The sequence below is a fragment of the Cavia porcellus genome, unplaced genomic scaffold (genome assembly GCF_034190915.1).
Source record: "Cavia porcellus strain 051 isolate PalLab524CR breed Dunkin Hartley unplaced genomic scaffold, mCavPor4.1 scaffold_12, whole genome shotgun sequence".
Taxonomy (NCBI): Eukaryota; Metazoa; Chordata; class Mammalia; order Rodentia; family Caviidae; genus Cavia; species Cavia porcellus.
Window position 1 is genome coordinate 41,475,690 of NW_026947495.1, and position 17,004 is coordinate 41,492,693.

Below are 17,004 nucleotides of genomic sequence, written 5' to 3' on the forward strand. Positions count from 1 at the left end.
GAAACCTTCAAAATTGAGCCCAAATAAACCTTTCTTTCTTTTAAGTTTATTTAAATCAGGCAGTTTATTACAGTAATGGAAATATGACTAACATATTCCCTCTGTACCCTTCTTTGGGCTTAATGCAAATGAAGTCTTTGGGATAGTGGAGCCCCAAGATGAAAGGACCTACACATCAAACTAGAACATGCATCCTGGGCAGTCAGCCACAGAGAAACAAGTAACTTCAAGGGATTTCAAATTTATTTCGTTTCAAAGAAAATTTGTTAAAAATACAACAAAGAAAGTATTGCTTTACAAGTAAATAAGTAGGATATTAGCTATTTGAATTCAGTCAGCAGCACTTGAATCCTTCTATGAGATTTTTGTTCTTGTAAACAAAGAGTATAAAAATTATCTCACCTAAGTGGTTTGAGTATTTAAATGAGGAAATAATACATGTCTACACAAATAGAAAATCCATGCTGAAGCTCAACTCAAGAGTTACTATCTACTTTTATTTTACAGTTAATTAAAATCCCACTATGACTGAGAGGAAAGGGAGTTTAAAAATGCATGCATGCAATGCATTTTAGTTTAAATAAAGCAAAATTACTAGCAAGTATGCACTTAAAATAATATTATATCACAGTTCTACTAACTCTGTCTTTTAAAAATAACATTTGGGCTAGGAATATAACTCAGTGGCACAGTGCCTGCCTGGCAAGTGTGAGGTCATGAGTTTGAGATTCCTGGTACCAAAAAGTAAAATAAAATAAAAGGTAACGTTTGGTATACTGATGGCTTTGTAGTAATATAATTGACTGATATTAAACAATTTAAACATCTAATCTTGAAAGAACAGATGATGTCAGTAACGGAGCTTCATGAGTTCAAGCTAAGAATCTGAATCAAAAAGACAAATTTTCTTTTCTATTTAAAGTTTTAAAGAAGGAAAGAAACAGAGGCACTGTCACAAAGATGGAAAGAAGGTAGAGAGGAAAGGGAAAAAGGGAAGCCTTCTATTTAAAGAGGTGGTTAATTTGTAGAGTCAAAACTAGCTATGATTTGAACAATCATGCAGATGACAGGAGTCTGCAGGTTAGCTGGGTTAAAGACCCAAGCATGAAGGAGAAGGCTGGTAAAATCGTAAGTGACTTGGGGTAGCAAGAGAATGATGACATTTCACAAGGGATTCCCCCAGGGGAGGGGAAACAGCAGTCAGGAGACACACACAAGGGAAAAGTCTCACTGGAAAAAGCCTGGGTGGGGACGCAGCTCGGGGGTAAAATGCTGTGCAGCACAAGCCCCGGAAGGAAGATGAGAAGAAAGAGGAGGAAAGGGTGAGAGAGAAAGACAGCCTGTCACTGGTGTCTTATAAACAGTGATGCTCGGGAACTGATTTAGCTATAGGTTTTTGGACCATTCTAAAAGCTCACTATTTAGAAATCTCATTACTAGAAGCAGAAATATTTATATTTATTGTGTCTATAACTAGCACTGCATAAACTGTTTGTTCACAAATCTGCCTCTCTGGATGGAGCAACCTGGGGGGACACATGGATACCCCCGCCCCTAAGACAGATTCTAAGACATAGCACATACTAAAATGTCTGCTGATTGATTTTTCTCTAAATAAAATTTTGCTATTGTGTATATGAAGCTAAACAGCACATTTTTGGATACTAGAAAAGGGAATGCTGGTGGAATGAGGTATCAAAAAACCTTCGTAGCTAAAATATTGTCCGAAGTATTCCATATGCCCTTCCCGCCTAGGCTACGGTCCACTGACTGCTACCTTCTTCTCTTCCATTTCCTTTGAGACAAAAAAAGTGAGAATTTTGACTTCAAATTTCTGTGGGTTACTACTTATATAGTGGAGAGCTTTACAATGGGAGAAACAGAGAATACACACTGAAAAATATTTCTTGAACATCCTTAGTGAAATTGGCATTGTAGCTTTAAATTCCAGACATCAAAATAATTTTTTTTTCTAAGTCTATCTCCAAAGAATTCTTCTAAAAAGTACACTTCTTAACGGGTCATCTTTTCTCAAATTCTTTACCCAGAGTGTGCAAACTGGTATTTGTATATACTAAAGAAACAAAAATGTTAAAAAAGACAGACACAGCCAGAGACAGAGACACAGAGAGACACAGACAGAGACAGAGACACAGAGACAGACAGAGAAAGACAGAGAGAGGCAGAGAGAGAGAGAGAGAGAGAGAGAGAGCCCACGAGAGAGAACGAGAGTGAGCACAAGGTTTCCTTTGACTTCAATCAGTAGACTTCCAGCTCATTTCCTTTAAGATACTGTCTTTGAATTGCAAATTACTTCATACTCTTTTTTTAAGTGAACTCTCTTCCTAGACTGACAGAGCCAGCTGCAGAATTGTGCTGTCTATGGAAATGATATCATCTGCGCTCGTCCTTGAACAAGACCACAATCGTTACATTGGCTCCTTTTTATACAGCAAGAACCGAGAGCATGCTTGTTTACAGCAACAGTAATGAGAAAGCTATCATTCTTAAAGTCTCATTGGTTAGCAAAGTAAAACCAAAAGAAAATTTAGCATAAAACACCTGAATCCCCTTTTCAAGTAAGTCATTTTAATTTTATTGGTTATACTGTTTAAAGTATTGTTGTCTAGTATTCAAAGAACATATTATGATTAATGTTGATTTAAGTCAGAGAGGACAATCACAGGAAAACTGAATATTTGTAGTTATATTCATTACACATATTTCTATTTTTTATTTTCTGTTCCAAGTTAATATCAAAGTTATATTATTTAAAATCAATTTAATACTAACTATAATGTAAACTAATACATTATTAAGCAAAAATAAAATTTAATGAAAGGTATAAAAGGCAGTCTTACACTTCAACAGTCCTATTCCTAGTTAACGGTTTGGTGGCATTCCTTTCATACTCTTATTTATATATGAACTTTTTTTTTTATACAGAAGCACTCATTGACTGACTGATTGGTTTTTCTGAGACAAATTCTTGCTATATAACCAGGCTGGCCTTGAACTCACTATGTAGCCTAGGCTGGCCTTGAACTCACAGCAATCTTTCAACCTCAGCCTCCTAAGTGCCAGGATTATAGGTATGCACCACCATGCCCAACTATGTTTATTTTAAGGGACAGAAAATAATTTAATTTGAACCAAATAACTATGATGTAATCAGGTTATAATATAAAAAAATATTTGAAAACCACATTCACCATGAAAAATGTATAAATCTACATCACATCTTTAATTAAAGTGAGGAGGTTCTTATTTGGCAAAATTAACAAAGTATAAATAAAATTATAAATAATGTATTGTGGTTCTCACTTTCCAACTATAAAAATAAGTACAGTAATGCCTTCATTCATGAATACTTCTGTTTGCAAATGATTCGGTTTACAAATAAAAGAATTTGGCAAAATTCAGGTAACAAACACGACCATGGCTGTCTTCCTGCATAAACACAAATGCAGCTATCTCACTCAAAATCATAAAACAAATTAAGTAAGTTTATAAACCAAGGTACTACTGTATTTTTATAATCTGAAAAGTTTATATTTTTTAGTACTACTTGACATAAAAGAGCAGAGACATAAATACAATTATAATGGGGGAACTTACTATCCCACTACTGCAAATAGATCAACTAGAAAAAGAAATTGACAAAGAAATATCAAAGTTGAACAAAAGTTTCAAACAAATAGACTTAATGGATAGCTACGGAATGTTTTACTCAATGACAACAAAATACACATTATTCTTAGCAGCTTGTGGAATGATCTAGAAAGTAGACTACATACTTGCCAATAGAGCCAACTTAAATAAATACCAAAAAGATTATACCATGCATTACATCAGAGCATAGTACAATGAAACTAAATCAATGACGAAAGAAAACACAGAAATTGTGAAAATGCCTAGAAACCAAACAATGCACTTTTGAATAAACAATGGATTACAGAAAAAAAATAAGGTACTGTCTACAACTACGTAATATCAGGATTTATGGTGCACAATGAACACATTCCTAAAAGAGAATTTTCTGTCTGTGAATGCCCATATCTGAAAAATAGAGTGAGCCCAAATAAATAACCTAGTGATGCACTTTCAGGTCCAAAAAAACAAGAACCCAAACCTAAAGCTAGTACAAGAACGGATATTATAAAGAGTGGCGCAGAAGTCAATGAAATTGGGGGGGGGGATCAATGAATTGAAGAATTTGGTCTTTGAAAAGATAAATGAAATAGAAAAACTCATCCTTAATCTAACCAAAAGGAGAAAAGCCTGAAATCAATGCAATTAGACATGAAAAGGTGAAATTCCAATGAACGCTGCTGAAATCAGGACGATTATTAACAACTACTTTGTAAAGCTGTATGCCAATAAATTGGAGAATGCAGAACTGGATGCATTCCAAGATGCGTATGAATTACCAAAAACAAACCATGAATTTTAAAGCACCCTGAATAATCTAATAACAGGCAATGAAATCAAACCAGCAATAAAAAAAATCTACCAACTCATAAAAACCCAGTAGAGATAGATTCACTGACAAATTCTATAAAAACCTGAGCAATGATGTAAAACCAACATTCCTCTAGCTCTTTAATGAAATCAAAAGGGAAGAATTCCTAAAATTTTATTTAGAAATTACAATTACCCTATTTCTAAAACCAGGTGAAGAAATACAAATGGCAAATAAATATATGAAAAAATGTTCATCATTGGTCATTTGAGATGCAAAGTAAAATAATACTGAACAATATGCAATATATTAGCCAGTGTTAATCTATTATTTTGTTTTGAAATTCTGTATTATTATTATTTTTTTTTTGTTTAAAAAAAAACTGAGATTCCGTCTCACCCCAGAAAGAATGACTATCATCAAGAAATCAATCAATGGGGGCTGGGGATTTAGCTCAGCGGCATAAGCACTTGCCTTGCAAGCAGACGGTCGTGAGTTTGATCCCCAGTACCAATAAAAATGAAAAAGACAAAAAAAAAAAAAAAAAAAAAAAAAGAAAAAAAAAAGAAAAGAAATCAATCAATAACAAACGCTGGAGGAGCTATGGAGTAAAAGGAACCCTTCTCCACTTGTGGTGAGAGTACAGATTGGTACAACCATTGGGGAAATCAGTATGGGGATTCCTCAAAAAACTAGGATTAGAGGCACCATTTGACCCAGTTATTCCCCTTTTGGGAATTTTGCCAGGAGAATTAAAAACCTCATACAACAGTGATATATATGTACCCCTATTTATAGCAGCATAATTCATAATTAGCTAAATCCTGGAAACAACCCAAATGCCCATCAACCTAGGAATGGATAAAAAATAGATTTTTTTTACACTGGAGTACTACTCAGCCATAAAGTAGGATAAACTTGAGACTTTTATAGGGAAATGGATGCAACTTGAGACCATTCTCATAAATGAAATGAATGAGACTGGAATACATAAATATCTTATTGTCTCCCTGGTGTGAGAAACTGAAAGAACAAATGAATTCTAAAATGTACAATAGATGTTGTGAAATGGGAAGAAATTGTTCAAAAGTAAAAAGGAATTAGGATGGGTGTTATGGTGATACATCGTGTCAACTTGAGAAGTTGAGAAATTTAAGAGACTCAACAGGGAGCCAGGATCCTTACTTTGTAAACATCCTGAGCTGTCTGGGCAAGAGGAGGGCACTGAGGTAGTGGGAGTGCTATACTCACCTGATGGGTGGGGGTGGGTAGCCTGCTTACAGTATAAGGGAAGAGAAGAGGCTTGTTCTCCCCACTTTTGTTCTGTTGCTTTGGTGTCTTCTGCCCTGGAAGTGTTGGCCTGTGCCATGCCACTTTGCCTTGAAACCAGCTGTTTATATATGAAACCTCCACAAATGTGAGCTAACTAAATCTTTTGTCTCTTAATTTTCAGTGTCAGGTGTTTTGTCTCAGTAAATGACAGAAAAGTAACCAAGACAGTGTGTGAAAGAGGAAAGGTCAGCAGGGAAAAGGCAAGAAATGCAAGTCAATTATACCGTATTTCTCAGTTCATTTAAAAGGAGGTTTGTGTCATATCGACTGCAGAAATTTTTATGCCGGTATGTTGTACCCTGAGCAACTACTTTAAAGATAACATGTGATGCATTAACTATTATTCTATTATTTTGTTATGAAATTTTATCTTTCTTCCATAAAATTAAAAAAGTAGAAAATCAGTCAACCAAAAAAGAGAACCATTGACAAATCTCTTTAATGAATATAAATGCAAAAACTGATGAACGCAAAGACACATGAATACATTAAAAATAAATGCAATGCCTTAATTTAGCACAAGTTTAAATTTAATTTTACTTAAACTACTGAATATAAGTTGAAAGCTAGTTTAACCTAAGATAGAGCACCTTAATAATCCAACTAATTTTATTCAGCTTCAGAGTTGTCATTAGTCAAATTGTTTCTCTTAAAATAGAAGCCACACATTAAAAAAACTGACATATATAATATTGACCAATTTAAGATTTAAAATGAGAATTTTTTTGCTGCCTGTGGTGATGCACATCTATAATCTCAGCATTCAGGAGGCTGAAGCAGAATTGCTGCAAGTTTAAGGCCAGTCTGGGCCGGGTAGTGAGTTCAAGATGAGCCTAAACCACATGGAGAGATCTTATCTCATTAAAAAAAAATCTGAACTTTTAGCCAAATTAATTGAATTTAATTAAAATTAGGATTTTTTTCTTACAGTGGATTGAATGCAAGGCCTTTGTGCTGAGCCCTACCCAAGTCCTTTTTCAGTTTTTATTTTGAGACAAAGTCTTGTGAAGTCCTTGAATTTGAAAAGTCTTGTTAAGTCCCAGGTTGGTTCAAAGTTGGGATCCTCCTGCCTCCATCTCCCACAGTGCTAGGACTATAGGCATACAACACCACATCCAGCTTTAAAATTAGTTTTTCAAAACATTATCAATAGACTGTACAGAGTAATGAACCAGCGAACTTAATTTGTACCTGAGAATATGTCAACTAATCTGTCTTCTCCAATTTTCTATTTCATTAAATGTAGAATTTCTTATTTATCGTATTTCCCAGGACTATGAAATGAAAGATGCAACATATAGAATCAATTTGCAAGTTACGGGATTATTGTAGAGAAGGCAATGAATGAGAAACATAGCTGACGTGCACACCCATAGCCTACAAAGTGATTTTGAAAACATTTAAGAGTGAAGAAGTTATTAAGGTACCTATTAACTTTTTTTCTTAGTATATCTACTAATAAGACCATATAAGGCATATAGTACTTATAACACTTCATAATAATTGCATACTAAATACAAATAAAAATGGCAAAACCTGAAAGCTTACATCCCATAAATGTATTCACTGGTGTCACAGTGTACACCATGTTGAATGGAATGGTGATTGTCTTCCACAGGCTTGCAGTCTTGAGCAGGTAGCTAAAAACAAACAAGTACGAATCTTGTGCTATGGCAACAGAGTAGGATGTGCTGAATGATCTTCTACGTCAGGCCAGGCTCCCAGAGTGACTTTCCAGCTCAGTTTTCAAGGATATGGTGAAGACTGCCATGTGGAACAGAGGAAAGGCCTTCTCAGTGGAGGGAACGGAAGGACAGAGCCATGGGAGTGAGGAGGAACACAGGTTTAGGACACATCTGGTTATAATTTAATAACCTGTATTTAGTGATTTACTAAGGAATTCCTAAAAAGACAATTGTTAAAACATACCTGATATGTAGCCATAAAAAGATAAGGTCCAGGAATGTTAAGCAGCTTGCTGGGAGCATTGTGAGCATAACATCCACATGGTTTATTTTCAGAGTGTTATGCTCATCAAATGACAGTACTGAATTTACCGGTGATGTAACTTCGGGCTTATGACTTTTCTTGGCACTATTCCACTTCCAGTTAACTTTCTAAAAAAATATTAGGTAGAGTAACAACTTACAGTGCTCCAATTTTTTTTCCTATCTACAGGCATTTCCAATCAATGTAAAGTAGTAGCACCTTTAATAGAGTATATGGACAGACAAATTCCTTCCTGAGATAAGAGCAAGGTTTCAGAAATTCCTGGGAACATTCCTGGGAAGTCACTCTATTATACCAATTTCTGAAGAACTGAAAAGTAAAAGCTCTATTGCTAATTATTCTTTGTGCCACTGTTTTGTATTATCACCTCAAATGTAAAACTGAGGTACAAAATCTCAAGGCAAAATTTTGGACTCGTAATTTTGAACTGAGTCCCAGTTATATCGATTGAGGAACCTCTTCAGTCAGCTTTCCTGCTGATGGGACAAAATACCTGATACTTGCAATTTAAAGGAAAAAAAGTTTATTTGGGCTTACAATTTCAGTTCACAGTCAACTGGCTTTAACATCACGGCAAAAGGATAAGGTAAAAGAAAACTTTAATTCATTGCAGCCAGGAAGCAAAGAACAAGGATGGAAGAAGCTCCTGAGGAGGGCCGGGCCCCATGCTCCACTCCCTATAATGAGGTCCCAGCTCCTAACAGCTCTTTCCACCATGGACTCCTGTCTCTCGTCAGTGAACCGGTTAGCCCACTGAGGGTTAGTCCCCTCACAATCCATCTCATGAGTCCCTTAGTCCAGTCAAGTTGATAATCAAGATTAACCAGCACAAACCCATTTAATTTCTTAATCAGATTAACATAACACTGTCATTTTATCATTTGGGTCACTGAGGCAAAAGTAGGTAAAAATCTTGGTTATCTTTTCTCACCAACTTGATAAAGAGGGCATGTGTGGTTTTTTCTTTCCATTTGCAATACTTAATACATCCTCAAAGGTTGAAATTCCAATCATGTTCTCTTCATTAATCTTCTCACATTAACTGTAAAGTTTATGGGAGGGGCAAGCAGAAAGCCACTGTCATTCACTCAAGGCGTATGAAAATAAGCTACACTCATTAATTTCTATCTTTCCCACAAAAAGTTTTTGAATAAGAAGCACAAACCATAGACTAAAACATCATATACGTCTGCGATCAGTTTAAAGCAGGGGTTTCCAAACCCCAGGAACCAAGCCACACACCAGGAAATTGAGTGGCATGTTACAGCTTCATGAACTACTGAGCTCTGCCTTCTGTCAGATGAGGAGATGCATTGGTCTCATCAGAGCAAAACCCTTCCTATAAACTACACATCTCAGTTACCTAGGTTGCACATGCCTTATTAGAATGCTAATGCTTGAAGATGTGAGGTGGACCTGGGGTAGTGATGCTAGTGCTGGGGAGCAGCTAAAAATACAGATTAACATTGGTCAAAGACATTTGACATGCAGACATCATAATAAATCAGTTACTTCCAGATCCCATTAGTGAAAATCAAATGACAATTAAGCTGCATCTGGTGATAGGTTTTACAGTGGCAAGAGAATTGTTGCACTTCAATTATACAGCTGCATCTGGTGGCAGGCTTTAAATCAGAAGCTGATACTTATGTTAGCCTGTAGATGGCCTACTATTTTATTTACCACTTCCATCTGCACCTCATTCTCACACTGTGCATTCGTCTGACATTTTTTAGTAAGCTCAAAACCTAATCCTAGTCAAAATGAGTAAAAACCAAACATTACAACAAAGAGCTTTTTTGAAAGAGAGACTCAATTATGAGACAGCAGAGGACTCTAAGACTGCCAATGCAAGAAAGCTGCAGGAGTCCTACATAAACTAAGGTTCACTGCAACAGAGGACTCACATTCTTCAAGGCTGCATTATAAGATGGGATGATCAGTTATCCATTAAAGCCACGAAACCTTCCAAACTGCTTCATTCCTCTGAGACCAACCCTGTATTCAAAGACAAGGCTTTGGAGTTTTTCAAAAGAAAACAATAAACACAAAGAACAAAAGCAATTCTTGAAGGCCATCACTTCATTTTAGTGTGTTAATGCGTCTGCACTGACAGGTCATTCTTCGTTGCTAATGCTAAAAAGTCTTCTACTATTGGTGAACAGTTGATCCTACCTGCTCCTAAGGATATTTGTCATGCATTTTTAGGAGTAGCTGCAGTTCAAAAGGTGACATGGGTTTCTCCTTTAGCTAAGGGCACAACTATATGAACTGATAAAACAGTAGAGGGCACTGAGGCACCAATGTTGGAGAGGATAAATGATAACCAATGTCTGATTAATGAATCAACCAGCCAGGTTGATGTTGACAGGCAACAATACTTGATTTTGTGATGTATTTTTCAGAAGCATAAGCTTGAGGTTATTTACATGCATTTTCCCCCCAACACCATAGCTACAGAACTATGCAAGTCTGAATGATTACATGAGAAAAACAATTGGTGATTTTGTGTCAGTACATAAACAGAAAGAATAGCTACTATGATTGGATAGCTTTCTAGTTTCACCATTCGGGTCAAAGATGTCACTTCCTAATATGAATTTATGTTACTCTGTCACCCATAGAGATACACTGGCTAGTCAAGAAATGTCACCTCAAATTATTGTTCTGCAGATGTCATTAAAATTATCAACCACATCAAAGTATGTATGCTTAACTTATGTATTTTCCCAGCTCTGTGAGTGGACAGACACAAAGCAAACACATCCTTTCTTAACACACAAAGTGAAACAGCTTTGTAAAGGTAAATCACTAGTCAGTTTTTTGGCTACAAGAGCTGTTCCAGAGATTCCTTTTAGGAAAAAACACCACTGGAAGTACATTTCAGTGTTACAGAATGGTTCACAAATCTTGTTTTTGTGATTTATTCAAGCTGCTTAACAAATTCAATTATTCAGTTCAGGGGGACAACTGCTTTTCTTTCAAGTCAACAGATAAAGTGGCTGAATTAGGGGAGTGATGAGTGAACACAAGTGAACATGTTTGACGTTTCAAACATTAACAAAGATTGTGATAGACACTGAGTCAGGGCCTTCCTCCTCCTAATTGTGCATGATCATCTATCTCAGTTTTCAAGCGTTTAAGCATTTATTCACAACTACAAAAACCTTAAACTAGGGAAGAAATGGATTCTGATCTATTTAAGAATAAACCAGATTACACTTTTGTGCTAGAAAACGATTAGCTGCTTGAGATCACAATTGAGAGTGGGTTTGAAGTGTATCTGAGACAACTTCAAATTTCCGTATGTTCTGGATTATAGTCAGAGTGGAATCTTGAAATTGCCACAAAAACACTGAAGCCTCTTTTTTTCCCCAATATATTATTTTTATGAATCAGAATTGTCTACAGTACAGCAATCAAAATGAGATTATGGAGTAAACTGAACACAAGCAACACCCTTTGGGTGTTACTTTCTCCCATTACCCCTAAATGCAATCATCGGGATGAAGGAGAACAAGTTTAGTGCTCCAGCTGATTCCACATTATGGTGAGTTACATAACTACTTCATTATATATTACACTGTAATAATATAAACGAAGGACATAATAAGCGCCATATGCTTAAATCATGCTAAAAGCATTCCCACCCACTCCCTGAAAAGTTGTATTCCATGAAACTAATACCTGGTTCTAAAAAGGTTGCTGATCACTGATTCACAGGATACACTTACTTTTAAAAGTTAAAATACCATATGGCATAAAATTGGCATTCCTTAAAAGAACTTTCATAACACCAGTAGTAAAAAACACAGTTGTTATGGTTTGTGTTCAGATGCCCGCCCGAGCCTCATGCAATCAGGGATGTGGCTGAATCTAGCATTTGTGATTGGTTTTTTGTCTGCCGCTGGGGTTGATGTGAGTGCTCCACTCATGCAGAAGTGGAAGGCATACAGTGTAAGGGTGGGAAGAAGGTGTGTCTTTCTTTTCCTGCTCTGTTTGTGCTTGCTTTTGTGGTGGCCATGATGGCAGCCTTGTCATGCCACCCTGTCTTGGAACCAGCTGAGTATGGACTGAAACCTCCAAAATTTTAAAAAATAAACCTTCCCTTGTTTCATTTTGGGTGTTATGCATTTTGTCTCAACAAGAAAAGTAAGACAGAATTTTGTACCAAGAGTGGGGTCATTATTGTGATTATACCTGACCACATGGTTCAACAGCCTTTAGAAATGGCTTGGGGAGTTTGGAAAGGTTTGAAGATGCTGCCTGCAAGAGTGGTGTTGGAACAGCTTAGGCCATTCTGTAGGGGAGATTCTGTTCAGAGATCAGAAAGACTGCTGGTAAAGACTGGAGTTGAGGGGATTTCTGCTGGGAAGGACTGCATTGGTTGTTGGACTCCTTATATGTGTGTTAGACTTGGCAGAAAGTTTGTCTGCACTTTGCTTGTGTCCAGAGACTTAATCTGAGACTGAGACTAAGGGCAATGGACTAATTAATCTAGCGGAAGAAATTTCAAGGCAAATGTTGAAGCAGTGGCATGGCCATTGTTGGGGGCTTTTAGGCAGAATTATGTTGTGAATCAACAGCAAAGAGTTCAAAAGGATGACTTAAAACATTGTGAGTTTGGCCAGAAAGTTATAGAGCTGAGACCTCAATTGCTATTTCCTTCTTAGCAATTTAAGTCTCAGCTCTATCTTTATGGAAATAAACAAGATGGCCTGGGGCATCCAGGAAGCAGCAGGTTTCTACCCGTTGCATCCTTAAAACTACAAGACTTTGCTCAGAGCAGAAAGCCACAGAGTGCTGTATTCCAGAGTGGCATTGGAGGCCATAGGAGGTTCCATGGTGGTGGTGGCCACACCAGATTCCAGAATGGCAGCAGCACAGAAAAGCTTTTTCTTACAATCAGGTTGAGAGAGCTCAGTGATCCAGGTGCTCAATTCCTACAGCCAAGAGAGAGGAAAGCCTGGCTACTGCTCTGGCTGGCAGTGGACCTTGGCATCATCCACAAGTTTTAGGCAAATGGAGAATGTGTGAGTTCTGAGGTTAAGGCAGCTTCTACCCTGGTTTCAGAAGGCCTGGGAGGTCAAGCAGTGTGCCCCTGAGGGTAACATGTGAAGCTGTGTGAAGCTGAAGGTGCAGTGGAAATCCCAGTTTAGAACACCCATGGATCATCCAAGAAAAGCTGCAAAGACTGAGTAGAGTTGGCTTGAGAGACAAGCTGTGGAAGCTGAAATCCCTGGAAGTGTCATAGGGGTGGAGTCACTCAAGCCTTTTGAGCTTGCCACCAGATTGCTTCAGATGCTGAGCATGGAACTCCAGGACTTAATATTTGCTCTGCTGGATGTTGGACTTGATTTGGTTCCAATGCTTTGTATTCCTGTGTGTAACTTTTGGAATTGTAATATTTACCTTGTACCATTATATGTTGGAAATGTTTAACTTTATTTTCATTTGTATAGGAACTTGCAGCTAAGAGTTTGCTTCCCATCTCTTGAGAAGACTTTGACTTTTCAGCAATGCTGAAACTGTTAGGACTTAGGCAACTCTTAGAGATGGACCGTCTTTTGTATAAAAGATGTACATGAGCCTTTGGGGGCATAGGGGTGGAATGATAATGTTGTTTGGATGCCTGCCCCCCAAGCCTCATGCAATCATGGATGTGGCTGAATTTAGTATTTGTGATTAGTTTGTTGTCTGGTGCTGGGATTGGCATTGAGTGCTCCACCCACCCAGGAGTGGAGCTGATATACCAAGTGCAGGAAGAAGGCATGTCTTCCCTTTCTCTTGCTCTGTTTGTGTTTGTTGTTTGTGGTGTTTATGAACCGCAACCTTACCATGCTGCCCAGCCTTGGAGCTAAGTATGGACTGCAAATCTCCAAAATTATAAGAAATAAACATTTCCTTGCTTCACTTTGGGTGTCAGGCATTTTGTCTCAATGAAAGAAAAAACTAAGACAACAATTAAAGGTAGAAAATTTATATTAGCAATAAATATGACCCAAAAAATCTATGATGTATTCCAATTCAAGTAGTAACCAAGAAATGAAAATATAAAAGAGAAGCAGCAGGACATGGTGATATAAACCTGTAATCCCAGAACGGTGGAGGCAGATGCAGGAGGATCTTAAACTCAAATCCAGCCTGGGCAACTTAGCAAAACTGTTTCAGAACACACACACACACACACACACACAAGGGTTAAAATGTGGTCAGTACAAAAGCCCTTAGTTCAATCCTATTACACACACATGTGTGTACACACATAGGGAGTTACCATTTTTCATGATTGTCTAATATTTAAAAGAATGAAACAGGTACTGCTTGACATAAACATGTGCTCCTGCAATTGAAAAAGCCTATTCGTCAAACACAATTTTCTTACAAGAAATAATGCTGAACTGGGAAATACAGTCACAATGGGGAAAGAATATGACTTACACTATAAATGTGAGTGTCCTATATAACAAAGAAATTATACTAAAAATAAAAAAAACTGGCATTTAGGGCTGTTGATTGTAGAGTGATACACTGGTAGAAATCATAATAAAATGTTGAAGATTATTCTCAATATTAAAAACACTTCAGCTAGAAGGTTCTCTTCTAGGTTTCTTCTATTTCTAAAATGAGTCAATTACAGCACACATTTAATTAACAAGTGCATCAACAAGTAAACTGCACAACAGATCAAAGGCTAAAGCAAGCTCTGTATTCTCTCTGCACTCAGGAGACTGGTGAATATGCACCATGACCTGAAAACACCCAGACTGAACAGCGGTGGCTTTTGCAAACAGATTGTCATATTAAGCATTCTAAAAGAGATGGATGTGGAGCACATTTTGGGAATACATTTGGGCAACAGGTCACTAATGCCTGCTAAATGTCTATACCTTTTGACACTGCAATTTTGACTTGTGGGAAGTCATTCTATGAAAAAGAAGTTCTAGTATTAATTACAGTATTATATTTAATGGTGAGAAATAAGGAACAATTCAATGAACAGCAGCAGAATAATGGTGAAGATATATCCAAACAAACACAAAAATATCTTTTAAAATAATGCTTTGTGTGTCCTAAAGGCATTCATAAAGATGTGCAAAACTCAGAAAACATATATCCTAAAGTGTTGGTACTAGTGATGGGACAATGGATGGTTTTAATTTTTTTCTGGATTGTTGCCCTTGCTTTTTGGTTTTCATTTTTAAAAAAAGTACTTCTTATAATCTTTTCACATCAATAAATAAGTGTTAAAAAGATCACTATAGGGTGTAGTGGCACATTCCTATAATACCAGTAGTTGGGAGGCTGAGGCAGGAGGAATTTGAGACCAGCCTGGGCTACAAAGTGAGCTCAAGGCCAGCATGAATTGCATAGCAAGATCCTGTCTCAAAAAGACAAAACGAAACAAAATACAACCACTATATAAATGTAACAAACAAAAACTTGCAAAAACAAAAGGGCTAGTTTATGTATTTACTATTTTAAGTTACTAGTAAAAACATTAAAATTCCAATAAAAGAACAATTAAGGGAAAATTAAAATGTATAAAAAGAGCTTCTATAACCAAGTCTAAAATAAGACAACATACGTATCCTTCTATTAAATTGGAATTAAAAATATCAAATAGATATTTTCAAACTTCACTATACCATTTAAACCAGCACTTTCATTTCTGGGATTCCAGTCAAGAGGAATAATCCTAAAAGGATCACAACATCTCTGGTAACAGTATAAGAAATACAGTAGATAGTTTGTGATATAAATACATTGGAAATATTTCAACAAGACTTCAAGGTAATAAACATCCTTCTTGATATGAAACCCATCTGCCAGAATGTAAGGGATGCAGAAATGGAACAAGGGGTCACCTGATTCCAATTTATGGAATCCCAAAAGGTGGTAACAATCAAAGAGAACTCATTCCAAAGGAGCGTCAGAGGCTGCTTCAATGTGAAAAATCTCATTCACTTCATGGGACAAAATTTAATTACTGGCAAAAGGAGGATATTCAAGATGTGAAAACTGAAGAAACACACAAACAAACAGCAATAGTATGACAGTCCTCCCTCCCCAAAAGAGCTGGTGAACTGTTTACTATTTCAAGGTTGCAAACACTACCAGGTTAGATGGAGATGCTCAGATTTCAAATGAATAAAATTTGTTTACTTGCCCCCCACTACTTGATGCTTTTAGGCCATTTTAAAGAAAGTTCTGTCTACTATAAGAATATGAAAAACATAGCCACCTTGAATCCCTTTTGAAATAGATACAAATTGATAAACAGGGTCATCATCCTGATGCTTATGATCTAGTGGAGAGGAGAAAGACAATATTCAAGTATGCATATGGCGGGGCTGACTCCGTTCTCACACTCCGCCCGTTTACACCCTTCATGCTCATGAATGTTCACTGACTCACTTTAAATGACAGCATTTTTCTCACACTTCAAACCAATCCTATATTGATCATTACTTCTCAGACTCACTTCCAACTATAACACTGAGAAGTGAAAGAAAGACAGCTTCTCTATTAATCGACTACATTCTACAGAGAGTCTCGGAGAACACCTGAAGCCAGCACCTGTTATCTGCATAATGCAGCTGACATACCTTTTCAACTGCCATGCCAGATCCCTGTTACCAAATGAATCTACAGTTAGAGAATAAACCAGAATAAAAACACTGACAACACAGAGGTGTGAAGAATAGTTATAATTAACCCTTTCTAAAATAAAAGATAAATGTAACAATACATAATAGAATAATATAACTTGTTTTCCTTTTTACTCAAAGCATAAAGCAGAGACAATACACCAAGTTCACATGCACTTTAAAAAAAGTGAATATACATATCGAACATGGAAATCCAGTAGTAATTTATCAACCCTCCTCAATCAATGTGGTGCTAACTGGTAGCCTGGCCAATACATTTCTGGGTCTTGACATCAGTCAAGGACATCGGTGTAAGTGGAACAAAGCAGTGCGTCTGCAGCAGTTGATTGCATTGCCTACCAATGAAGAGGTGCCCCTCCAACCTGCCCACTCCCTCTTCCTCAAAATAAAAACTGTATCCCACAGCCCTCCATGAAACGGTCTCCTAAGAAGTCCCAAAGCATTTATTTTCCTAGATACCCTACACATTAGCACTGAGGAAACACAAAAGCACTTCAACATTCTCAATTCCTGAGATAGTCCTTGTGT